The sequence below is a fragment of the Lissotriton helveticus genome, chromosome 1_2 (genome assembly GCF_964261635.1).
Source record: "Lissotriton helveticus chromosome 1_2, aLisHel1.1, whole genome shotgun sequence".
Taxonomy (NCBI): Eukaryota; Metazoa; Chordata; class Amphibia; order Caudata; family Salamandridae; genus Lissotriton; species Lissotriton helveticus.
This window is the reverse complement of record NC_136058.1, coordinates 332,706,017-332,732,187: the sequence shown is the minus strand read 5'-3', so window position 1 is coordinate 332,732,187 and position 26,171 is coordinate 332,706,017. Positions and strand designations below refer to the sequence as shown.

General features: G+C 47.8%; 1 protein-coding gene across 2 annotated transcripts in view; it reads right to left on the bottom strand.

Annotated features, from left to right (window-relative positions):
* The window catches only part of LOC144807888 (uncharacterized), a 55,635-nt gene extending 31,244 nt beyond the window's left edge, over positions 1–24,391 (bottom strand). Inside the window, exons 1-3 of one of the 2 annotated variants that reach the window (XM_078673498.1) lie at positions 24,257–24,388; positions 11,362–11,602; positions 4,791–4,844 (exon numbers count right to left, since the gene is read on the bottom strand). The gene's annotated coding sequence lies outside the window, so the exon portion shown is untranslated. Of the gene's footprint in view, positions 1–4,790; positions 4,845–11,361; positions 11,603–24,256 lie in introns of both variants that reach the window. The other variant, XM_078673497.1, reaches the window with a different exon arrangement.
* Between the last annotated feature and the right edge of the window lie 1,780 nt (positions 24,392–26,171).

Genomic DNA, 26,171 nt, shown 5'->3' with positions numbered 1-26,171 from the left:
TGTAGTCAGGGGAACAACTCCCTGGTCTGCGCGCAGCAATCAATCCGACTGCGGCATTGAAGCGGATCAACTTCCGCCCCACTGCGCCTATGATTGTAAAATCGAGCTGGAACCGGGTACACACCTGCCTTGCAGTAGAGTGTATGCCCTGACGGAAAAAGAGAACCAGCATTTAAAGGACTACATCCGGAAATATTTTGAGAATGGATTTATCCGGCCGTCACAATCTCCGGTTTTTACACCATTTTTCTTCATGCCGAAAAAAGGAGAGCTGAGAACGTGCATTGATTACCGCGCAATAAACTGTATCACCGTAAAGAACAGATACCATCTGCCCTTGATCTCGGTGCTCTTGGACCAGGTAAAAGGAGTACGGAGGTATGGGTCACGCACTACTCTCTGTGCATAAGGTTAACTGGTTGTGGTGTGCTTCAAAGATATCACCCCCTGACAAAGAAGGTGTGGAAATCACTAATGGTTAGTGACACCTAGGGTAGGTGTCAACTCTTCGAGCACAACCTAAATGAAACAAACGAGTTTCTTTGAAAAGTTCTTCAACAATCGCAAAAGAATTAATTAAACCAAATTTGTGTTCATCTTCTTCATCATGTTTAATTCACATGAGTCTTTCTTCAATAACCATGAAATTCATTTCACATAACAATCCACGTTCATTGTATGTATGACGATTTCATTTCCCTTTCCCAATGCATTTCGGACACCTGGTCCTTGATCAGGGGAATCCTAAAAGAACAGTAATGATATAATCTAAGTGTGATCCACCGAGTACCAATAAACGCAAAAATATGCTGCCTTAATTAGAAAGATCTCTAATGAAAAATAACAAAATGTGAGCCTCACGTGAAAAGATTAAAAACACCCGAAATATGTGTTGCCCAAAAGATCAGCGTATGTGTGTTAAAACTAAAACGAACATGCTAACGTGGCTGCAGGAGTATGGACCGACCAAGATCAACCAAAAGTTGCGGGAACATGTTACCAACGGTGTTATATGGGTAGATAATGGGTTTGTGACTATCAGTGCACGGAGATTAATTGCACTTTTGTATCACCTTGTTCCCGCAACTTTTGGTTGATCTTGGTCGGTCCATACTCCTGCAGCCACGTTAGCATGTTCGTTTTAGTTTTAACACACATACGCTGATCTTTTGGGCAACACATATTTCGGGTGTTTTTAATCTTTTCACGTGAGGCTCACATTTTGTTATTTTTCATTAGAGATCTTTCTAATTAAGGCAGCATATTTTTGCGTTTATTGGTACTCGGTGGATCACACTTAGATTATATCATTACTGTTCTTTTAGGATTCCCCTGATGAAGGACCAGGTGTCCGAAATGCATTGGGAAAGGGAAATGAAATCGTCATACATACAATGAACGTGGATTGTTATGTGAAATGAATTTCATGGTTATTGAAGAAAGACTCATGTGAATTAAACATGATGAAGAAGATGAACACAAATTTGGTTTAATTAATTCTTTTGCGATTGTTGAAGAACTTTTCAAAGAAACTCGTTTGTTTCATTTAGGTTGTGCTCGAAGAGTTGACACCTACCCTAGGTGTCACTAACCACCCAGGTAAAAGGAGCACAAGTGTATACCATACTAAACCTGAGAGGGGCTTATCACCTCATTCAAGTTCGCGAATGTAAGACGGCTTTTAGGACACAATTTGGATTGTTAGAGTACCAAGTAATGCCCTATGGTTTGTACAAAGCACCAGTGGCATTTCAGCTTTTCATCAACAATGTTTTAAAAGATTTCACCAATCAATGTGCAATTGTGTATATTGCCGAAATACTAATATACTCGAATGTAGTAGAAGATCATGATCGGCATGTTCCAGGAGTCTTGCAAAAGCTGAGGGAGAATTGTTTGTACGTTTAAATTGGAGAAGTGTGCTTTTAAGGTGAGATCAGTGGAATTTCTTGGATTTGTGCTAACTCCAGATGGAGTCACTATGGATCAGCAGAAGATCAGAGCTGTAAAGGAGTGGAGCACACTAAAATCGGTCAAGGAAGTCCAAAGCTTCATCGGATTTGCAAATTTCTACCGAAGATTTATCCAAGATTTTTCTGAGAAGCTGATTCCCTTAACACGCTTATTAAGGAAAAAGGTGCCCTTTGAATGGTCGGAAGATGCACAAAGAGCCTTTGAATCTTTGAAAGAAGATTTTACAACTGCACCCATCCTTCTCCATGCCGATCCTCAAGAACCAATTTTTGTTAAGACCGATTTGGCGATTGGTGGGGTGTTGTCTCAAAGACACAAGGTGACTGGACAGCTGCATCCAGTGGCTTATCGGTCCAGAAAACTAACACCCGTCAAAATAAATTACACCATAACGGAGAAAGAATTACTAACGATCAAAGATGCCTTTAAGGAGTGGAGGCATTATTTAATGGGAGTGCAGCCTATGGTGACAGTGTACACTGATCACCAAAATCTGAAATCCTTAAGATCAGCAAAAACCTTAACTCCCCAACAACTTCGTAGGTCACTATATTTTGCAGATTTCGATTTCGTCATCACTTTTAGACCAGGAACAGAGAATGGAAAAGCGGATGCTCTGACTAGAATCAATACTGTAACGTCGCAAAAGACATTGGAAATTCAAAACCTCATTCCAGAGACAAGGATTGTCGGAACAACTTTCATAAGGTCCTTGGAAGAAGATTTTCAAGGCATCATAATCCCAGCAGAAATAGAAGGGTGGGCTGATCAAGACTCAAAAAGAGAAATTCGAGATAATCTATAATTTCATGATGAGTTCTATACCTCCCACATTCTGAGATGCAAAAGAAGGCACTAAAAGAGTGTCATTATAGTAAACTGGCTGGACACAAAGGAATGCAGAAGTTGGAAGAGTTGGTGAGAAAGAGGTTTCGGTGGCCACAGACATTGTGAGATCTGTGCTCGGAGAAAAGCCGACAGACACTCCCTAGCTGGTTTTTTACAACCGTTGTCCAATCCTCCCTACCCTTGGCATACCATAACCCTAGATTTGATAGTTGATCTACCCTCTAGTCAGGGGTTTGACACAATTTTAGTTTGTGTGGACATCTTCACTAAAATGGCCCATTTTGTACCTTTAGAAGAAATCCCAAAAGCCCACAGTTTAGCACAGGTATTTGGAGAACAGATATTTCGAGTTCATGGGTTACCAAAAGAATTGGTTTCTGATAGGGGTCTCAGTTTCTTTCCCACTTCTGGAAAACCTTCACCAAGGAGTTAGACATCGAAACCAGACATTCCACGAGCTATCATCCAGAAACTGATGGCCAGACAGAAAGGGTCAACCAAGAGCTAGAACAGTATTTGAGGATATTTTTGCTAGAACAAGGAGATTGGCCAGAGTACCTTTGGGCCGCAGAGTTTGCATATAACAACGCTAAAAATTGATCCACCGGGTACTTTCCTTTTTACAGGAACTATGGCAGACATTCGAATGCAAATTTGAATTTTCAGGAACTAACAGTACCCGTAGTAACAGATACATTAAAGAAAATGGCATCAATTCATCAATCAGCCACAGACAATCTAAGGAAGGCAAAAGCACACTACAAGCATTATGCTGACAAAAAAATAAGGAAGGAACTAGACCTAGAAATTGGAGATAGAGTCTGGTTAAGTCCATAGAACCTCAGATTTAAGGGGAACAGAAAATGTCAGCCTCGATTCATTGTCCCTTTCAAAAATGAGAAGAACATAAATCCAGTGACCTACAAACTGAGGTTCCCAAAAACCAAAAAATTCATCCAGTGTTCCACGTCTCACTATTTAAAAAGGTATCTGAGGGTTTGAGAGTTAAATTGCCTCTGAAACCAATTCTAACAGATGCAGGTCCAGAGTAAAACGTATTTTAGACTCAAAGGTGACAAAAGGTCAGATTCATTATTTAGTTGATTGGAAAGGTTACGGACCTGAAGAAAGATCTTGGGAACTGAGTTCCAATGTTTATGCACCTCGAGTGGTGAAAGACTTTCATAAAAAATTCCCGAAGAAACCAAGCCCGGAAGAGTCCTCCTTGCGAGGGGGTACTGTCAGAACCCAAGCTGATTCTGAAGAGTCACTAAGTTTAAGTTTGAATGTAATTCAGTATAAAAGCAATATACCCCTCAGAAAGGGGCAAATGAAAATCAGCAGGTCCAAGGCTTGGAACTCGCGGAATTCCAAGATGGCCACCAGATTCACTCCCTTTTAGTTAGCGCTCTAGTTACTCAGAGCGCGAGACAAGGGAACTGGTAAATGTGCACAAAATACCTGACTCCTCGCACTTTACCTGAGGAGATTCAACGAGTGACAGCGTTTTTTCCTGAAGCGTCGCAGTAGTTAGTCAGGGTAGAGGCGGCGATAGTTTTTTCGGCATTTAGTGCTTGTCGTGTACCTTCCATGTCCCCACTAGGTAGCGACCAGCTTTTCTTGAGTTTCTTTTCTTCCGTCTAAAATTGGAGGCGGAGTAATTCTCTTCACGTGACTGAGGATTACGGAGCAGCGTTGACTCAGTCAGTTGCGGCAGAGTCAGCACAAGAAGTAAATACCAGATTCCCCTCGTATTTTTTTTGTGTGTTCAATAAGATAATTTAACTATTAGGAAGGCTTTAACAACCGCTTAGCTTGTCTAAAAGGTTACTAGTGATAACAAGAACTGAGAGAAAGAAGCAGAGGTGAACTATAATTTTTCTATCAAGTTTTCCTCTGAGAAACGGTACTCTCCTCAACTGAATTTACAGCAGCACAAGAAGAACAAGAAGGAGAACCATTCTTACCTGAATATCATGCGAGGCTGCAGTACCACCAGAACTCTATGGGTACGCAAGAACCTGAAAAGCAAACAAAATAAATAAATAAGTAAAGGTCATTAATAGCATGCACACAATAGAGGAATGCAACAAAAAAGTTAAAAGAGCTAATACGATTCAACCAAATATTGCGGTTATTCTTGCATATTATAAATTGTAATCATCTAGGGGGCGTACAGCTGAAGTAGTAAAGGTAAAATTGAATAAGAACATATTAAAGAGAGTGGAAGAGTAAGTTAGCAAATGTATAGACAACTGATTCATGTGTTTTGCAGATAAGGAGATGTTAGAAATGGGATTTCTGGTTGGCTAAGGCTTGCGCCAAAGCCAGGCAGAAACCGCCACTCTAGTTAGGGCAAGGGAGTTACACGCCAAGATAACCCCTGCTCACCCCCTTGGCAACGTGAAATGAGCAGTAAGGCTTATCCCGAAGGCAATGTGTAAAGCGTTTGCGCAACACACACACAGCAGCCACACACTAGGCACACCACAAAAAGGAACTCCACACAAGGTTATATATAAAAAAATTGCCTTTGTATTACCATAAACACATTAGATCATAACCACTCACCCTCCCTCAGGGTCTCTAGCCCGCAAGATCAGCATTCCAGGACTGTTGGAGGCCCTGTCTCATTCGCAGGTAGCCCCGGCCGAGGATCTGGAAGAGCAAGTTGATCAATTTACGCCTGGGTCAGCCATGGGGTCGAATCCATCTGCAAACCCTTGTCTAGAGCACACCAGCGCGAGTCGCCCTCTCAACCCTGGTACTCGCCTATGCTAAAAGATCTGAAGCTGAACTGTAAGAAGTTGGAACGGCTATGGAGGGCGGCTTACTGCCCGCTAGCCAAATCTAAGCTCCGCTCATCTCAGAGAATATATTACACCGCGGTGAGGAATGCAAAAAGCGAGTACTATGCATCTAGAATTATGAAGGCTGATAACAATGGCAAAGAGATCTTTGCCATCGTACAAAGCTTCATGTCTCCCCGAGCTGAGCTAAAGTCCATCCCTGTCTCCGCAGGTTGGTGTGAGGAACTTTCGTCTTTCTTCATTAATAAGATCAAACTTATTGAAGAAAGCTTAGCCTTGTCTGCCACCCCATCTCACCCTCCACCTGATTTCACAATCTGCTCCCCCCCCAGTAGGTGTCTCTCCCAGTTCGACCTGGTAGAACTGCCAGATATTCTTACCATCCTCATATCACTAAAATCAGGATCTCCCTCAGATTCCTACCCTGCCAGGGTTCTGGCCGGAGTGGCTGATACTATAGTCATGGAAGTCACAGACATGGTTAACAGGTCGTTGCAGTCAGCAATGGTGCCGAGTCAATGGAAGCAGGCTAATCTCCTTCCACTGTTAAAGAAACCATTGGCAGATCCGCTTATAACAGCAAACTACCGGCCTATTTCCCTGCTACCAGCACTGGCCAAAGTCTGTGAGAAGGTGGCCTTCCGCCAACTGAATGCCTTTGTTGAAGACTCGGGGGCTCTCCACCCAACGCAGTTAGGCTTCAGATCATCATACAGTACGGAGACTGCCCTTGTTGAGGTGACGGAGGCCATCAGGGAATGTCTGGATAAGGGCGGCAGAGCGGCTCTTGATTTTATTGGACCTCTCTGCCGCCTTCGACGCGGTACCTTACCAGGTTCTCCTGGCGGACCTATCATCCATCGGCCTCTCCGGGTCAGTGTGGTGATGGTTGGAATCCTTTCTGAATTCCCGCTCCCAGCAAATCTGGATGCCCCCTTACTCTTCTTCGGCCAGAGAGGTTCAGACGGGGGTCCCTCAGGGCTCGACATTGAGCCCGCTTCTTTTTAACATCTACATGACCCCACTGATCTTCCTGGCTGAAGAATTGGGCGCCAAGATTATGGCCTACGCTGACGACACCCAGCTTCTGTTTACCTGGGACGACTCGAACGTCGGTACAGAAGTGGCGCAAAGATGCCTAGCCGCCTTGTTTTCATGGCTTGCCAAAGCTAAATTAAAATGTAATGAGGGGAAGTCAGAAATCATATTATATGGGCCATTTCCCTCTCAGTTTACAGAAGCTTTGTGGCCCCCTGATTTTCCCCGTCCTACACCTGAGGAAGGCCCAGCCAAGAACCTAGGTATTTGGTTTGAAGCAGACCTTAGGTTTACAGAGCACATAAAAAGACTTACGGGCGTCTGCTTCGGGACCCCCAAGTCCTTAGGCAAATTCTTTCCTTTGCTCCCTCAACCGGCCAAGGAGATGGTCGCCCGGGCACTCATCTTGTCTCGCCTGGATTATGCCAATGAGCTTTTTCTTGGCATCCCGGCATATCTGTTAACAAGTTACAACTTATTCAGAATGCTGCGGCGAGACTCCTCCTCGGCATTTCTAAGCGAACCAGCATAAGATCACAAATGTGCTCGCTCCATTGGCTGCCGGTGAGCCAGAGGGTACAGTTTAAGGCTCTTGTCTTAACTCACAGAGCCTTGCACGACTCTGGCCCCTCCTATATCAAGAAGAGGGTGGCCTTCTACATTCCCCGATGATCCCTAAGGTCGGCTGCCAACGACTGATGGTAATCCCCTACTTCCGTAGAGCTAGGATGGGCGGCCAGTCTCTTTCGGTCAAAGCAGCCATTCTTTGGAATGCCCTCCCTATAGCGCTGCGTCACACTCAGGACCTAAGATGTTTTAAAAAAACTCCTCAAAACACACCTTTTTAAACAGGCCTACTAATTTGTTTTTTCTCGCCATAGGTTTCTACTGTATCGCGCCAGGATACTCAAGAGTAGTTGTGTGCGCTACAAATTCCAATATAACATAACATAACACAGATACACTGTGCCAACTGGCACTGGGCAGTATTTACAGGGGATTATTTACACAGGACAGGGCCACGTGGGCCACTGTCATAATCAGCACTTAGTAGAAATAGCACTTAGAACAACTGTAGCACAAAATAACAATTGTAGAACACAACCAGTAACCACTGGTAAAAGGTAGGTACACACTACGCAATACTAATCACCATAGGCATAGATCACGCAGGGACACATAAACTTACTAGTATAATCTATACTAGGCGAAACACCCTCCTACGCATAAAAACACAGTTAGAGGTATCACAGGCATAAAGGCATTGCACATTACGCATAAATCACCTTAGGCAATTATTATCACAAACACAGTAGGCAATCACCTTGCGCAAGAATCACATTAGGCATAAACACAGTGTGCCCCAGGCGGGGGCACAACACAAGCAAATTGTCCCCAAGCCCACTGGCCTCTCAAAGGGCACCAACGCCCTATGTCCAAAAGTCAGGGCTGGCTGCGCACGCAGCCAAAAGCAATAACTCAAAAAGACCAGACCTAAACGTGGCAGCTGCCCACTAATTGCTGGGCAGCTGTGAACTCACAAAATGAGGCACTGGAACTCCCTGTGCCAACTCTGTCCCCCACTGGGACTCTAACAAAATAAAATGTGCCCCAAGTGTTGCAGCTGCCTGCGCTCTCGCAGGGCAGCTGGAAAACTGCCAATGAAGTCTGGCACTCGTGGGGCCTGCGGGGCCCCGACTGGAGCTCTGAAACTGAGATGACCCCTAAGTCCCCCTTCGGGACTTATGAACAGGAATGGCCCAAGAGAGTGCAGGCACCACGTTGTGAGTTACATTTGAGTCCTCCTCTGGGACTCAGAAGGAATCCTAACCTTGCCCGCGTGTTGCAGCTGCCCTCTGAGAAGCGGGGCAGCTGTGAGCACAGATAATGTGCCCCGAAGCAGGCACCAACCATGTGCGTGCTGGCCCCACGCACGGGGCTCGCACCAAGTGCTCCCTTTAGGACCCCACTCACCGGACTGCCTTGCCTGCCCCTCCGGTGGGGTCCTCTCTCTTTGGCTTCACCCGGTCCCTCCCCGGGGATACGGGACTTCTCGTTGGAGCCCTCGAGGCTCGAGACGTTCTGGGCTGCGTGCGGGGCTCTCTTCTCCGCACGGAAGCCCCGCCAATCACTGCAGCCCTCCTCCTCTCATGCGGGCACAGTCCAGTACCAGGCGGGCTCCCGCCTGGTCTCTTCATTTACCTCGCTTCTCCCTTGGCTTGGCCCATCGCGGGGTAGCCTCCCGCCTGGGTCTCAGACTCCTCACTGGTCATGCCACGCCACACGGGGCTCTCCCTCACAACAGGACGTCCGGGAAGGCGGGGTAGGCTCCCGTCCTCCCTCTCCTCACCGACAAATTCCTCCTTGCCACGCGGCCCGCCCACAACCAGGCAGGGCCGCCTGGCTTCCGGGTCGCGGCGGGAGGAGCCCGGCAACGTTTTCGCCACTCCTGGGCTGTGGCGGTGATGCGCTTCTTCTTGGTGCCTACGAGGGGTAGGCTCCCTCTGAACTGGACGATAAAGCAGGGTGGGCTCCTACTACTTAAAGTATTAAAAAGAACGGGTAGGCACCCGCTATGCAGAGAAAGCACAACTAAGGGGCAGAAATGCGGGGAAGGCTCCAGCACGACGTCAAAACAAAGGGGGGGGGGGGGAATCCCCAGGTAGTCTCCCCTTGCTGTAATCACAAAATAGAAGTGCCCTTCAGGAATAAAGATACAGCGCTCACAGGGCGCTTAGAGGCACAAAAGTCCAGGGCAAAGTTCAGGGAAGGAAGGCTGGGGGCAAAGGCTAGGCCCAGGGTCTAGCTCACAGGGCCCTCCAGGCAGGGAGGAAGCCTGGCACTCGTGATGCCTCCGGGGCCCCACTGGAGCTCTGAAACTGAGATGACCCTCAAGTCCCCCTTCGGGACTTATGAACAGGAATGGCCCAAGAGAGTGCGGGCACCACGTTGTGAGTTACATTTGAGTCCTCCTCTGGGACTCAGAAGGAATCCTAACCTTGCCCGCGTGTTGCAGCTGCCCTCTGAGAAGCGGGGCAGCTGTGAGCACCGATAATGTGCCCCGAAGCAGGCACCAACCATGTGCGTGCTGGCCCCACGCACGGGGGCTCGCACAGAGTGCTCCCTCTAGGACCCCACTCACCGGACTGCCTTGCCTGCCCCTCCGGTGGGGTCCTCTCTCTTTGGCTTCACCCGGTCCCTCCCCGGGGACACAGGACTTCTCGTTGGAGGCCTCGAGGCTCGGGACGTTCTGGGCTGCGCGCAGGGCTCTCTTCTCTGCACGGAAGCCCCGCCAATCACTGCAGCCCTCCTCCTCTTGTGCGGGCACAGTCCAGTGCGGGGCGGGCTCCCGCCTGGACTCTTCGTTTACCTCACTTCTCCCTTGGCTCGGCCCAGCGCGGAGTAACCCCCCGCCTGGGTTCTCAGACTCCTCACCGGTCACACACGGGGCTTTCCCTCGCACCGGGACGTCCTGGGAGGCGGGGTAGGCTCCCGTCCTCCGTCTCCTCACCGACAAATTCCTCCTTGCCACGGGGCCCCGCCCACAACCAGGCAGGGCCACCAGGCTTGCGGGTCGCGACGACAGTGGCCCGGCAATGTTTTCGCCACTCCTGGGCTGTGGCGGTGATGCACTTCTTCTTGGCGCCTACGAGGGGTAGGCTCCCTCTGAACTGGTGGATAAAGCAGGGTGGGCTCCTGCAAGTATTAAAAAGAAGCGGGGTAGGCACACGCTATGCAGACAAAGCACAACTCAGGGGCAGAAATGTGGGGAAGGCTCCAGCACGACGTCAAAACAAAGGGGGGGGAATCCCCAGGCAGCCTCCCCTTGCTCTAATCACAAAATAGAAGTGCCCTTCAGGAATAAGGATACAGCGCTCACAGGGCGCTTAGAGGCACAAAAGTCCAAGGCAAAGTTCAGGGAAAGAAGGCAGGGGGGCAAAGGCTGTGCCCAGGGTCCAGCTCACAGGGCCCTCCAGGCAGGGAGGCAGTCCCCAGTGGCGGTACCTCCTGGCGCACAGCAGCAGGCCCCCCTCAAGATAGGATCCAAGGAGAGAACCTTTTACATGGGGTCACAGCCCCTTTTTATACATACATTTCCTTTGTCTGGAGGGTGCAGGGTAGGGGGAAAACCAGACGCAGCTGGTTCTGGAGCACTTTGTTGTGCTCAGCCCCTCTCACCAGTCACAGGACAGGCTAGGGACATCAGTCGCACCACAGGGGACGGAGCCAGCATTGTGTAGGGAAGGCTCAGCCCTATTCAGGTCCCAGGTATACTCCTCCCTCCCATCAACATGCGGATCGCTCCATTCACCAACCGGGGCAGACCCATCCTGACTCCTGGAGCCAGGCACACCAGCCAGCTCCAGCCAATCACAAGCCAGACAGTCAATTCGCATTTACTACACAGACATGCCAACTTCTAGAAGTGGCACTTCCACACCAGGCACATTAAATCTGCGCACACCGTCGTGCAGCATTTAATCTCACGAGTTCGCACATACCAAACTCGCCCCTGCTCTCCCCACAAATCAGGAACTACCATGGACACACATATTCCCCGTGTATTCCTATGGGTGGGCAGGTCACTCTCACCACACGCACTCAGATTGGGACACTGTGTCAAAGTGCACAGAAGCCAAAAACAACTAACACCAGGTCACATATAAAAGCAAAAAGTTTAGGGGTGAACCTGCCAAAAGGGCCAAGTCCAACAGAAGAACTCGTGAAGAAGCCAAGCAGACGAGCAGGAGACGTAGATGAGGCGACAGGAGAGTTCGGCTGTCTCTTCTTACAATCCCATTCCCCTTTCCACCTTTGGATCAGATCGGTTCCTAGTTAATATCAGGAGACGTCTGTTCTGGAGTGGGCATTGGGAAATTAGCTGCGTTCTTCTTCTACGCCGACCAGTGCTTTCCTTGACAAATATGCACCTAAACGACATGGAACCATAATCCCAATAGGCACTTGTCATTAAGAAGGCACATAACACATCAGACCCCACTGCACTAGGTGCTTTTTATGACATCACATAAAACATTTAGTTATTTTTAATGTGAGATCACATAACCCAATATGTCATTTACAATATAACTTTGCTTAAACCACTAAGTCATTGTCAATATTGCTCTTAGTTGACCTTAACCCCAATAAAAGTACATTTTACAAAAACAAAATGCAATACTCATTTGAAAACCTTTGGTAAAGCAAACCTACCTTATATGCTGAATAGCATATAGCTCCAACAAAAGTGAGCTTGGAAATTAGTGAAACTGTGAGGGAGTTGGTGATTTTGGGGTCCCCCCTAACCTAGGGCGAGGACCAAGCAGATGACTTGAACACAAAGAGCACCTCATGTTGAACTATTCGGGTGTAGTGCCATCCTCCTAGGACCACTCCAAGCAAAGTTATGGGCAAAAATACAATCCAAACCAAATGCCCGCAAAGGATTATGGGGCGAGATTCCAGAGTGCAGTGAATATCATAGTATTGGCTCTCCCGCTGAGCCGGGGAGAGCTGCTGTCCTTCAGGAATGGTTTCTTCTGGGTCTAGTGGGTCTGATGGAGGTGCCCATCTCTTCGGGCACCTCAACAGTGATCCTTGGTGGAGGGCAGCACGGGGAGCCCACCCACGGCTGTCCTCGCTGGCTCCCTGCCCTAGCAGAACCCACATGTGATGCTGCAGGAACCGACAACAGGTATGGACGGCTGCCCTGGGAGGTCGCCTCACGCTCCCCCCAGACACAGGCACGGAGAGCGGACCACGCTGGGGAATCAGCTGCCCTCCCCTGTCCTTACTCTCGCTTCAGCCTCAGGAAGCACACAGGGGTCCGGGATGGGGTCCCGGTCCCCTTTACTATAAGTCTTCATCGGGGGATGGGGTCCCCAGGCGAGATGGAGGCATGGGGGGGGGACACACCACGACCCCTCACTCAACATGACATGTTAGCCCAGAAGTTGTCCCCGTGGCCCTGGACCACCCTGGAGAATCCAATCGAACCTCAGTAGAGCTCACGCACACCAGGTGCGGAAAGGTCTAAGGTTGCCAAACTTTAAAAGGGCATAACTTGGGCCCCACTTTGCCGATTTGGACGATCTTGGGCTCGTTTTACTCCTGGTGAAGTGCTCTACCCACCAGGGGAATTTGCAACAATCTTCTTTACCTCTAATGTGGTACAGTCCTCCAAAAGCTGGTCCTCCTGACTCCCTGAACCAGTTCTCCTTTGTCGTTTTGTTGGGGGGCACAGAACTGGTCCTCGGAGATAGTAAGGGGGCCAATGCACACAAGCCCTTGGGGATTCATCACAAGCAGGATACCACAGCAGGGCAAAAACAGTCAGTCCTTTTCCTTCACCACAGACAGAAGCAGCAACTACAGGCCAACCCACCCCTAACTCAGAAAAAGTAGCACTTCTTACACAGTCCTTCCGCTCTTCTTCTTGGTAGGGTCCTCCTGATCTTTGAAGTTATCCCAAGTCTTGGGGTTTTTGGTCTAATACTTATACCCCAAAATGTCTTTGTTCGCTTTGTGGCAAGGGTCTCTGAACCCAGTCCAAACCAGTTCTGCATTCATGGGTGCAGAATGACCTCAGGGGGGCAGAGACAGCATTGTGCAAAAGGCGACACAGCCAATTCAGATGTACGTAACTCTCCTCCAAGACGTATTGACGTAACGACTAGGGCGATCAACCTCGAATCTGGGGAACTACATTTGAGTCTCAGCAATCAAGGGTCAAGTTTGTGCTATATAAAACTATGTAAAAAAAAAATAATAATTCATGGGATTGTTAAAGCGTGACTACTCACCCGTAAGGGTCTCAAGGAAATGGTGGGTGGTGGGAGGTGGGCGCAGGGTCTTGTCCATCGAGGAGGATGTCTAACAAAGAGCCTTGTTTTGTGGTCCCTCGTGAAGTTGGGGAGTGGTCTCGTCTGTCTGAGGTGGAGCGGGAGGGCGTTCCAGACTCTGGCCGCGAGGAAGGAAAAGGAGCGGCCTCCCGATCTGGACATCCTGGTGCGAGGGACCACAGCGTGGAAGAGCTGGGCTGGTCGTAGGGCCTTCGGGGTGCGTGGAATGTGAGTCGGCTGTTCAGGTTGCTGGTCCTGGGTTGTGGAGGGCTTTGTGTGCGTGGGTGAGGATCTTGAAGGTGATTCTTGCCTCGATGGGGAGCCAGTGGAGTGTGCGCAGGTGCAGGGTGATGTGGCAGTGTCGTGGATGGTTGAAGATTAATCTAGCGGCAGCTTCTGGATGTTTTGAAGCTTGCGGTGAAGTTTTTGTTGATTCCAGCATAGCGTTTGTTGCAGCAGTAAAGTCCACTAGTGACAAGGGCGTGAGTGACGGTCTTTCTGTGTTCGAGGGGGATTCATTTGAAGGTCTTGCGTAGGAGGTGGAGGGTATGGAAGCAGAATGATGTGACAGAGTTGATCTGGCGGTCCATTTTGAGTTCAGAAACCAGGATGATTCTGAGACTGCGTGCGTGGTCCCTGAGGGCGGGAGGGCTTCTGAGGGCGGGGGGCCACCAGGTGTCGTTCCAGGCGTCGTGGTGTGGTCCTATGATTAGTACTTCTTTTTTGTATGTGTTGATTTGTAGACAGCTGCTCCTCATCAATTTGGCGACTGCTTCCATGCCTTCTTGAAAGTTGTGTTTGGCTGCTTTGGGTTCATTGGATAGGGAGAGGATGAGTTGGGTGTCATCTGTGTTTAAACAATGTTGAGTCCATGGGTTCTGACAATGGGGGCGAGCGGAGCCATGTAGATGTTGAACAACGTGGGCTGAGGGAGGATCCTTTGGGGACTACGCAGGTGGTCGGAATAGGGTCCGAGAGAAAGGGAGGGAGTCTGACCCGCTGTGTTCTGCCCGAGAGGACCACCACTCTAAATGCAGACCAGGTCTATTCAGCCCTGTGCAAAGTCACCCAGGCAAGGCAGGGCACCCCTCAACCCCTCTCAGCATGTGTCTAGAGTGAATGAACATCTGAGCTCCTGTCACGCACACACCAGACGCTGAATCCACAAATAGCCAGAGGCACACAGAATAGTGAAGTAAGAAAATGCTCACTTTTTCAAACACAGGATTTTAAAAACACCCTTACCTGAGGGTGCGTAAATACATTCTGAGTTCAGAGTCCAAACATGATTTTCCTATTTTGGCCCTAGGGAAAGTAACACATGTAAACATGGTACTGTGCAACCCCATCAAAAGCCTATGAGACAGATAGCGTTTCAACAGTGAAAAATGAAATACTGTGTATTTCACTATCAAGACATGTCTTACACACACTAGTACGTGTCCTACCTTTCACATACACTGCACCCTACCCGTGAGGGTAACTTGGCCTACTTTAGGGGTGCCTTACATGGAAGGAAAGGGAAGGTTTGGGCTTGCCAGGACAAGATGGCAGTTTACATACTGCATGCGCAGACACTACCATGGTACGTCTGAGATACATTTACAGGGCTACTCATGTAGGTGGCACAACAAGAACTGCAAGCCCACAAGTAGCATTTGATTTACAGGCCCTGGCACAAATCATGCACTTTAGAAGGGACTTACCAGTAAATCAAATATGCCAATCATGGATAACAAATCATTGTCCCAATTTACACAGAGAGCATATGCACTTTAGCACTAATCAGCAGTGGTAAAGTGCCCAGAATCCTATAGCCAACAAAAGGTAAAACCTGTCAAAAGGACAAGGTCTAACAGTGGGGGAACAGATGAGGGGAGGTGGGGACTGAAGGTGGAGAGGAGGGAAATAAGAAAGGGAGAAAGGAATGGCAAAAGATGGTGAATGAATAAATGAATGGAGTTTTGTAGGGTGCACTACAACCCGAGCCAGGCATTATGGCGCAGAGAGCTAGACTAGACACAAGGTGTGCTTCACCTAATGAGAGCTAGACTAGATGCAAGGGTATGCTTCACCTAATGAGAGCTAGACTAGACACTAGATATGCTTCTTCTAATGAGAGCTAGCCTAGACGCAAGGGTGCACTTCACCGAAAGAGAGCTGCTTGACGCGAGGGTACGCTTCATCTATTGAGAGCTAGAATAGACACAATGGTAAGCTTCATCTAAAGAGAGCTAGACTAGACAAAAGGGTATGCTTCATCTAATGAGTGGACATTTCTCTGCTCTTAACTTTCCTCTGTGTGCCTGCAGCCTGTTCCAATACATGTCTGGGCTGGGTAACAGTTATACTTTGTGCATTCCCTCCAGACAGCCACAAGAGCAGGAAGGTGGGGCTCATCTGCATTCTGAGCGCTCATCTGCATTCTGATGGGTCTTCCAGGGCAGAGAGGGATGGGAGGGTCTGACCCACTTCACTAGGTAGTGTACTGTCCACACACAAAGTACTAACCCCACAGATAGCCTGGCAGACAGGACTGGGTTGAAAGGGATCCTTGTGCACTTCAGAGAACTACTTTGAAGTCACCTCCTACATCAAAGGTACTATTGGGTAGAAGTACTGAGGCTCTGACCGTACAAAATCAGTACACTACTGGACATGGGAAGAACTCTGCTGGAGTGAAGACTATTGTGCTGTAAGGATTTCCACTTTGCCTTGACTGATTGTTCTGGGGAACTGCTTCTCAGCTTTGCTGAGCTGCCCTGGTGCTTGCTGATCTCTGCCCTTCTGAGGACAACGACTGGACATATTTCACTTGAACCCAGAGTGACTCCAAGGGCTTGCTAGCTTGCTTCCAGGTTTCTAAATTCTCAGGATCACACTTCCTGCAATCCTGCTGCTGCTGCTGGACCCTGCCATCTGTGAGTCCTACCCTTGCATGGGCCTCAGAAGTAGGTTCTGCTGCTGTTTTCTACAAAAACCAACACATCATCACCACTGCGCCGTTCGGAACCGACAAATCGCTCTCTGATGCTGACGCAGAGGCTGTCCGACAACAGAGGTTTCACAGGCTGCGAGGCCCGACAATAAAGCTCTGCACTGCTTGGCGACGACGCAATGGCTTAATCTCCACGGAAATCGACACGGGAACCCACTGAATGAATCAGAACCGACAAATAGTGCTCTCGCCATCGACACTTGCTTCATCCAAGGTACTTTTTCATCTGGACCTGCATGGGTCCTGTAGTCAACCTGCCCATCCTTCATGGTCGGCCTGAACTTTGGATTTGTACCGGTCCCTCACCACCTCAAGTGATTATTTGACCGATAGTGACTTCTAAGCACTATTTTTGCATTTATTGTTTAGAAATTCATATCTCAAATTCTAGTGATTGAATTCTTTTGTTTTGGGCTTGTTTTACTAAGATAAATATTCTCTGTTTTTCTAAACCTGTGTGAAGTTTTATTGGGATGCTTTTGTTGTGTTACTGTGTGTGTTGCATAAATACATTACACATTGCCTCTTAAATTAAACCTGCCTGCTCTGTGCCAAGCTACCAGAGGGTGAGCACAGGTTAATGTAAAGTGCGTATCTAGCTGAACCTGACTAAGATTGTGGTCCCTGCTTGGACAATGTGGAAACCTATGCCAACTAAAGACCCAATTTCTAAGACCCCTCTTTTTGGAGCACGTACACTTCAAACTGCGAATCTCAGGACTATTAACCCTGAAAGGAGCCCTCATCTACTGTCCGACTGAACCACGGGCTACGTACACCGACAACATCGCAGATTTTGTCACCACTCTCACCATCAACACCAAAGTCTACATCCTACTAGGAGACCTCAACTTCCACCTGGAACCCCAGCTCAATGGTACTCCCTGAAAGCCTAGGAAAACTCTGACTGACAACACATTGCAGGACCAACATACTCCACCAGACACACCCTTAAACTCATTTTCACCACTTTTAAGGGCATCAAAATCTCCACTACTATGCCTCTGACCGGGACCATGCAATCGTCCACTTCCAAATCAACATCACCTGTCAAACCAAACCCGGAACCACCAGCATAGCCAAACACAGCTGGAACAGCATCTCAGAATCAAACTGGTTCCTCACCCTGCCCATGAACCAGCCCAACCCCTCCGATTACCTAAACAGCAACATCAGAGAACTCAAAAAGTGGATAACAGACTGCGCAAACTCTCTAGCACACCGTAAACACAACGACTAAAAGAGAACCCAAAATCAGGCCAGCTGGTACACTGAGGAACTCTGCTCAACCACACAGCAAACAACTGGAAAGAAGATGGAGAACAAATCACAAAGAAAGAGACAAGGACACCTACAAATCTGCACCAAGACACTAATACCATCAGATCAGTAGATCCATAGAAGACAACCCTAGCAGAGCTCATAGAAAATAACGCTAATATCTGAAAATACATCTTTGTAATTGTCAAAGACTACACTGCACTAGCATCCACCACAATCAGCATCTCCCGCTTGCAAGACCTATTCAATAACCTATGGGAATAGTTCAGCAACAAAATTAAAACCATCTACAACAATTGCGAGTATCAACTGAACCCCGGCCGCCTTGCTTCCATCCTACCCAAATAAAAAAACGAATTGTGAGCCTCAACCGAATTCTGGCAGCCTCGCCTCCAGCCTACCCAAATAAAACCCTGTAAACATCCAGACTACATGGAAAACTACTACTACAGAAGAAACAGCCATCATCATGAGAACCATCCACTTCAGGGCACTGACAGCCCCAGGCCTCCACCACATCTACAGCAGAGGCACCTCCCTAATCAGTGACGTGCCCACCCTCATCCTGAACACCTCAATCATCACTGCAACATTCCTGTAGGCCTGAAAACATGAAGGGTTCAATGCACTACTAATAAGACCTTCGGCAGACCCTACCAAGCTAGCAAACTACTCCTTCATCTCCCCATTACCCTACCCAGCAATGGTCATGGAGAAAGCCGTCACACAGCAACTCACCCACACATTCAATATACACAGCTCCCTGACACCAAGCGATCAGGTTTTAGACCGATTCACAGGACCGAAACCACCGTCATCGTACAACAGATAACATCAGGATGGTCCTCAACCGAGGAGAAACAGCATCCTGCCCGACCTCTCATCGGCCTTTGACACAGTCTCCCACTCCCCCTGATCAGAAGACTACATGAAACGGGAAACATCCTTTACAACGCAACTTTTACAACGCACTACCATTACGACGCAACTTTTACAACGCAAGTTTTTACAACGAATTGCGCTGGGGGGCGTTCTAGGATAGGGAATAGTTTAATTACTATCCAACACCTTCCCTACTATCCACGGGCACTGGAGTTGGAATAGTAAATTAAACTATTCACTATCCAGCGCCCCCCAACGCAAGTCGTTGTAACGACTTGCGTTGTAAAACCTGCATCGTAATGGCATGCGTTGTAAAAGCATGCGTTGTAGTGACATACATCCCATGAAACAGGCATCCGAGGACCCACACTCACCTGAATCTGCTCCCTTTTCATAGGAAGAACACAAAAATTCAGCATGCCACCCTACACATCAGAAGCCAAGAACCTCATCTACAGAGGCCCTTAAAGATCCTCTCTCATCCCGACCTTGCTTAACACCTACATGACCCCACTGGCCAATCTCATCAGATTGAAAGCCATCAAAATACTTTCCTACGCAGACGACACACAACTGATACTCTTACTGACGTACAGGATTCCCATGGCAATAAACAACTACGCCACCTACATGACCATGGTAGCCACCTGAATGAGATGCAGCGAGTGGTGATCTTCAGAAGGAAAACCTCTGCCTGGGTCTCCAACTGGTGGTTCGTAGACCTCAACTCCACACCAACCGCCAACGCGCACACCAGAAACGTAGGAATCATCCTAGGTGACAAGCTCAACATGGCAGCCTAGGTAAACATGGTGACCTCCACCTGTTTCCACATCCTAAGCATTCTGCAAAAATATCTTCAAGTGGCTACCAGAGGACAACAGATAAACAGTCACACAGGCCCTGAAAAACAGTAGATTTGACTGTGGCAACACACTCTACGCAGGAATCACCAAACAGCTCTAAACTGGCTTCAAACCATCCAAAGGTCTGTAGAAAGACTCATCCTCAATCTACTTATCTGCACCCACATCAATCCACAACTCAAGGAACCTCACTGGCGTCATGTTTTCACAACTATCCCAGATGATTGGTGATAGCACTCTTTTCACATATACTTGTCACTATACCCTGCATAGAATAATGAAAAGCCTGAGGTGTTGGCAATTCACCTACTATCAATACCGACTCACTACAAACTGGGGGTTGATGTATCAAGGGTTTTTACCCATTTTCTGTGGGTAAATGTGATGGCACATATTAGGAAAGATTCTTATGAAACCAGCCATTTTACCTAGCAGTGAAAGAATCAAGAGCAGCCAATATGTCAGATATGATTTTGATATTCCCTGACTCTATACAGTTTATATAATAAATAAATAAGACCCAGACCAAAGACCACAAAACTGAAAAAAGGAAGAAGGAACAACAAAACTCAAGCAGAGTAATGCTAGCCCAGTCTTTCTTGCTGCTAGCTAGTATAACAAAGTTATATTGGCCCTTTCAGGAAGAAAAAAATGGCTCTTTCCCTCTCCTTTTTCTTTCTTTGAATGGCATTTAGTTTGTGGTTGTGCAGGTGTTTTTTCAGTGTTTATATGTTTACACTGGTGAGGGGTATTTCCCTTTCGGTGGAGTTTTCTCAGTTATTATAGGTTTAAACCTAAATCCAGACAGCCTAAATATAAACAAAAAAGGATCTACAGGCAATAAAACTGTCCCAAAACTCTGTTCAATATGGTCAAGGACTTATCCGGCTCAACCACAATACAACCTTCCCCCACACTTAACTCTACTCAATGCGAAGATCTTGCACAATTCTTTGTGAGTAAAGTAGAGAATATCTATTCTTCCCTGGCTAGCTCTACCCCTTTCTCCCTGATCCCTCCCACTGCACCCTCTGATTGCCCTGATCCTGATAATTGCACCGATTTGGAAATGGTGCCCACCCTTGAATTTTGGCCTTTTTTGGACATAAAGGCACTTATGCATCACCTTGGCCACATTAAATCGGGATCTCCCTGCGACACGCTGCCCATCTCAGTTTTGCGTCAAATTGACCCATCCTCTCTTACCCATGTTCTCAGAGTGCTTAACACCTCTTTAATGACTTCCACCGTTCCGCTAAGCTGGAAGCATGCAATGGTGGTCCCATTGTTAAAAAAAAAACAATGCGGACCCTGCTCTTCCTTCTAACTTTCGCCCTATCTCTCTCTTATCTGCTCTTTCTAAGATTCTTGAAAGACACACTAATGGTCATTTGTCCAAATTCATTGAAACAAATGGGCTGCTTCATCCCACCCAGTCCGGCTTCAGGACCGGTTATTCTACCGAGTCCACTTTGCTCGGAGTTACAGAAGCTCCCCGTCACAACATCGACAAGGGTAAGACCATGGCCTTATTGCTTCTTGACCTGAGCGCGGCCTTTGTCTCTCATACCGTACTCATTAAGGCCCTCCAGCGCTCGGGTGTCACAGGTTCTGCCCTGAGCTGGCTTAGGTCGTTCCTTTCTGATCACGCATTGCAGGTTTTTTCATCTACCTCTAAATCCAAATCTCATCCCCTGCCATTCGGTGTCCCCCAGGCCTCAATTCTCAGCCCTTTGCTGTTCAATATTTACATCCGACCGCTGGCAGTATTAGTGGAGGAATCGGGGTTGTCTCTTTTTTCATACGCTGATGACACCCAGATCCTCTTCTCTCTGTCATCCGACAAACAATCCGAGCCCTCGGTACTCAGAACCGGCCTCAGTAAAGTGATGGCCTGGATGAACGCCAATTTTCTGAAACTCAATGGCGACAAAACTGAGGTTCTGATCCTTGGCAAGGACCGCAGTCTCTGGGGCCCTCAACACTGGTCCCCGGAAATGGGTACGCTCTCTCAACCGGCTACCCAGGAGAGCAACCTTGGCTTTATTATGGAAGACTCGCTTTCCATGCGGCAGCAAGCTACCAAGGTTGCTGCCACCTGCTTTACCATTCTGAAATGGTTAAGGAAGATTGTGTGGATGCTCCCAGCTCACACCCAGTGTACCGTGGTCCAAGCCTTGGTGACGTCCAGGCTGGATTACGGGAATATTCTCTATCTGGGTATTAACAAGGACATTACACGCAAACTGCAGCGAGTTCAAAACTCTGCCGCAAGACTACTCTGTCGAGTTCCCAAAACTGTCTAAGCGTCCAAGTCATTGATCGATCTCCACTGGCTTTCAGTGGAAAATCGTGTCAAGTTCAAGGCCCTCACGTACATGTTCCGCATTAAGCATGCACAGGCTCCCGACTATGTACAACAGCTTGCCATCCCTTATGCCCCCTCCCGCACTCTTAGATCCTCTTTTCAAGAGAAATTCCAAGTCCCCAGAGTCAAACTGTCTCGTATGGGAGGGCGCTCTTTCTCTTATCTTGGCCCTTCTTTGTGGAATTCGCTTCCATTGCCCCTCCGCCTACAATCTGACCTTCTGTCTTTTCGCAGATCTATAAAAACTTGGCTTTTCAGCCAATAGTTCCTTTTCCCCCTGTTGTTCACTGTCAGCGCCGAGAAACCCCATGGGGTAGCTGTGCGCTGATATATAAATTTAAATAAATAAATAAATAAAAATAAATAAGGATAAACAGTGGCCATTTACGTTGTGCACACTTTAGATGCTGCCCTGTGAACTGACTCACAAAAATGACAGGGCAAGTAACCAATGACTGAAGAGGCCTTGTGCTTTTGCCCCTTTTTAGGTCTGGCTGGACAGCACAGCTGTTGCCAGACATTATGTGATCAACCTAAACTAAATGCTTTAAGAACCACTACCAGCAAAGGGGCTTTGGCTCCACCCATATCTTGGTAGCCATGTTTACACCATTTGATTGGGCAGAAGTTATGTCAGTTCCCTTACAAAGACGTTCTGTTGTTTCTGCTGTGCCAAATATTGCTCTGATGCCAGTAAGGGATGGCACAGACTTTTTAGGATGCTCTGCTTACCCCGGACTCTACTCATACTCCTCGAGCCCGATGGCCCCCTGCAGGCTCTGCTGCTGATAACGATCTACAGCTGTAGGCGAGCACTCACCAGATGTGATTATTTTGCCTAATGAGCAGCTCATCCTGGGGACAGAGGCAGTCACCCACTCGTACACCGGCAGTGGGAGCAGCCCTAAATTATTCACGGGCAGGCATGATTCCTGTGCGTCAGTACGGCACCTTACGGAAGAACTTGGCAGAGGAGGCTTCTTGTAGCTGTTCAACTGCGCGCACCAGGCTCTGTTTGGCAAGTTACAGCCCCTGGCAGGCAGTATCGTCACATGAGGCCCTGGCAGAGGTGGCTCTTTGGAGCTGTTGAACTGCGCGCACGGGGCTCTTGGAGGCAGGTCAGAGGCAGGCAGTAACTTAGGTGTGGAGCTGGCGGAGGAGGCTTCTTGAAGCTGTGGTACTGAGTGGACTGGGTTCTATGAGGCAGGACTCGATGGAGGGAAAACATTTAGGGTGGCTGCAGGAAGAGGGCTGTCCTGCTATGCCAGCTGTCCAGTGGCACAGTTTGTGGTCTGTCTCCCGCAGACTGTGTATGTATCTGTGCTGTCACGTGGCCGTTGGGGACACTGTCGACATCACCAAGTTACCATAAGCCCTGCCCTAAAGATGCAGCTTTGCACATGTTACTACATGTTAGCACATATACTGCATGTTAGTTAAAATAAATATTTTAAACTATTTTCGTGTCTCTGTCAGATCTTAGTGTGGACAGGTAAAAAAGTGAAAGCGAATTGGTGTGTCTTGCTATCGCGGTTCCTGAGAGAGAGGGAGTGTTGTGTTCTGGGGAGTCTAATCATTTGTTTCTCTGTGGGTGAGTAGTGAGAACAAGTGAGACACTATAGCTAGTCGGTCCTGGGCTTATGGGTACTCAGGTGGTAGGCTGACTCAGTCCCTACTTACTAAGGTCCCAGAATCCTATGCATAGTTCTGTTCTTGGGTAGAATCCCTGCAACAGTGCCAACCCCCAGGAGAGGGGGCTTTGGGAACATGCACAAGTTATTCATATTGCAGTAAGATGCAGTTCAGTACACAGATTCCTCACAGTGCAGTAAGATGAAGTGCAGTGTGCACAGATGTCTCATAGTGCTGTTAACAGTAGTGCAGTGCGCACATATTCCTTAGAGTGCAGTAAGATGCAGTGCACAGATTTCTCATAGTGCAGTTAAATGCAGTGCAGTGTGCACAGATTCCTCATATTGTAATAAGATGCAGTGGTGTGCACGAATTCCTCATAGTCAGTATGATGCAGCGCAGTGAGCACAGATTCCTTATAATATAGGAAGATGCAGTGCAGTGTGCACAGCATGCTCATAGTGCAGTTAGAATGCAGTGCAGCATGGACAGATTCCTCAAAGTGCAGTAAGATGTTGAGCAGTGCACATATCCCTCTTTAACACAAATGACGACTACGACCACCTCCAGAACTGAAAGGGAACCCCCCCCTCCCCCTCCCCCACACACACCACCACCCCAAGGTCCCTGGATAGAAGAGCTCCTGGCAGTGATTTCCTCTGGGATTATTCAGTCTATTTCTACAAACACAGCAGAAAGTGCTGATAATCTCCTACCTGAGCAGAAACCTGTGTAGACTTTTCCAGGCTCTCTCCTCCTCCTGGGACAGCTGCAGGTTTGGGATATGGTGGGCGTCAGTGAGGGTCTGAAAATGAAGATAACTGCACAGATAGACAGGGAGTCATTCCTCCTCTGCAGCAGGATGAACATAGATGGAGAGACCGGAAGTGATGTCGACATCCGCTGCTAGTGCTTTCTCTGCTTTTGCTGACCTGGAAGAGGAAACCTTTCTCCCTTTCATGCATGTGCTCAGTAGATTTCATCGGCAGGTTGGGAGCGCCCTCTGCTGGCCGCTGACAGAATCGCCACTGCAGGAGTTGACCTGCATTTTGTGTTAAAAATGTGGGTTTTAGATGTCACAGGCACACACACCGTGCAAGACAGGGACTCACACTTGGGGTCACTCAGAACGGAACAATTGGGTATCATGTGTTCGTAAGACGCAACAGCTTAAGCACCCCAAAGGACACACGTTAGGGTTCTCACTTACCACATTTTGCAGAGATAAAGACTGACAATTGTTTCATTTTTTTTTATTCTGAAAAGGTCCTGATATGATACCTCAATAGGGCTTTATATTAAATTGTCCTTGTTTATTTTCAACTTGCTTTTTTCTGTCTTCGTTTATTTTTATTAACAGTCTGTGGTCATTATTTTTTTAGGTATGTATGTACGGATAAGGAGACATAACAGTGCTTTATTTGTAAAAGAATGAGTGTTGGTGCCCAAAGATCTGGTTGGAAGCCCACGGCTGGCGTTATTGAATGTCCAAGGGCATAATGCAAGGCTGCTGGATTTTCAATCCACCTCATGCATCTTTAATTCACTTCCAGACACTTCCTATCCCTTTATCCCACTCTTGCAAGTTCCTGCTTTCTCCTTTTGAGATGCTTTTACCACTTTTTTCGCCCTCCTTCTTGCCGCTTTGTGTGTATTTCTTTCTTTTGCTCTCAGGGATTGTCGGATGGAGAAAAATAAGTGTTGTGCCTCCCTCCCCCCGCCCTCCTGCCCATGAGCCCCCACCTGTAACCATCAGCTCACATTAAGCACTGGAAATAATACCGCTTTCAGGTGTCTTTACTAATTTTTGTATCAGCAGGGGCATTAAAATACTGTGTATGCCTGTAAATAATGGCAGGTGGCACACCCCCTAGGCACTTCATGGAGCATTTTTTTTTATTATTGGCTGTCAAGACATAAGTAAAAAGAACAGATGATTCTGAACAATGTCATACATTCACCCCAGTACAGAGATCTGAGCCTAAATCCATCATTGGGTTTTGCTCACCATGCCGTTCCAGTTTGTACCCAGCCATATGCCATATGCAAATAAGGAAGGAATGTTTCCATGTCTTTCTGAGCAGGACTGGTTATGAGACTTTCTCAGAAACGTAATAAAACATTGATGATGTTACCCCTAAAAGTAGCATATACATTAGTATTATTGTTAGTGCCTTATTGCCTGTGGTTTCTTTCTTGCTGAGCACTGTCAGTTAGTCATCCAGTGTCCTGCGGTCGATGAAGCATTTCAGTCCAATGCTGCAGACTGTGTCGGTTTTTGGTTTTTAAAAGTGTGGTCACCCTAGTCATGACAGCCTCCGACCTAAATGAAGCTAAACCACCAACTCACTCATGCCCAGCTAGACTACTGCAAAGTGCTTACACGATTATGGCAAGAAAATGACCCCTGCACCCTCGCTGTGCTAGTGAAGTAGAGGAAGCATGTGTGAAAGTTAATCAGGCACTGAGCTCTGAGCCCACTTTAGGGCTCCCAGGTTGTGCTTTGCTGGAAAAGTGCAGTCAGTTCGTGGTCCTTGTTGCTGGCCGTGGATGGATGTGAAAAGTGCAGTCAGTTCGTGGTCCTTGTTGCTGGCCGTGGATGTGGAGGGATGACCAGAGGGCGCCTTGAGA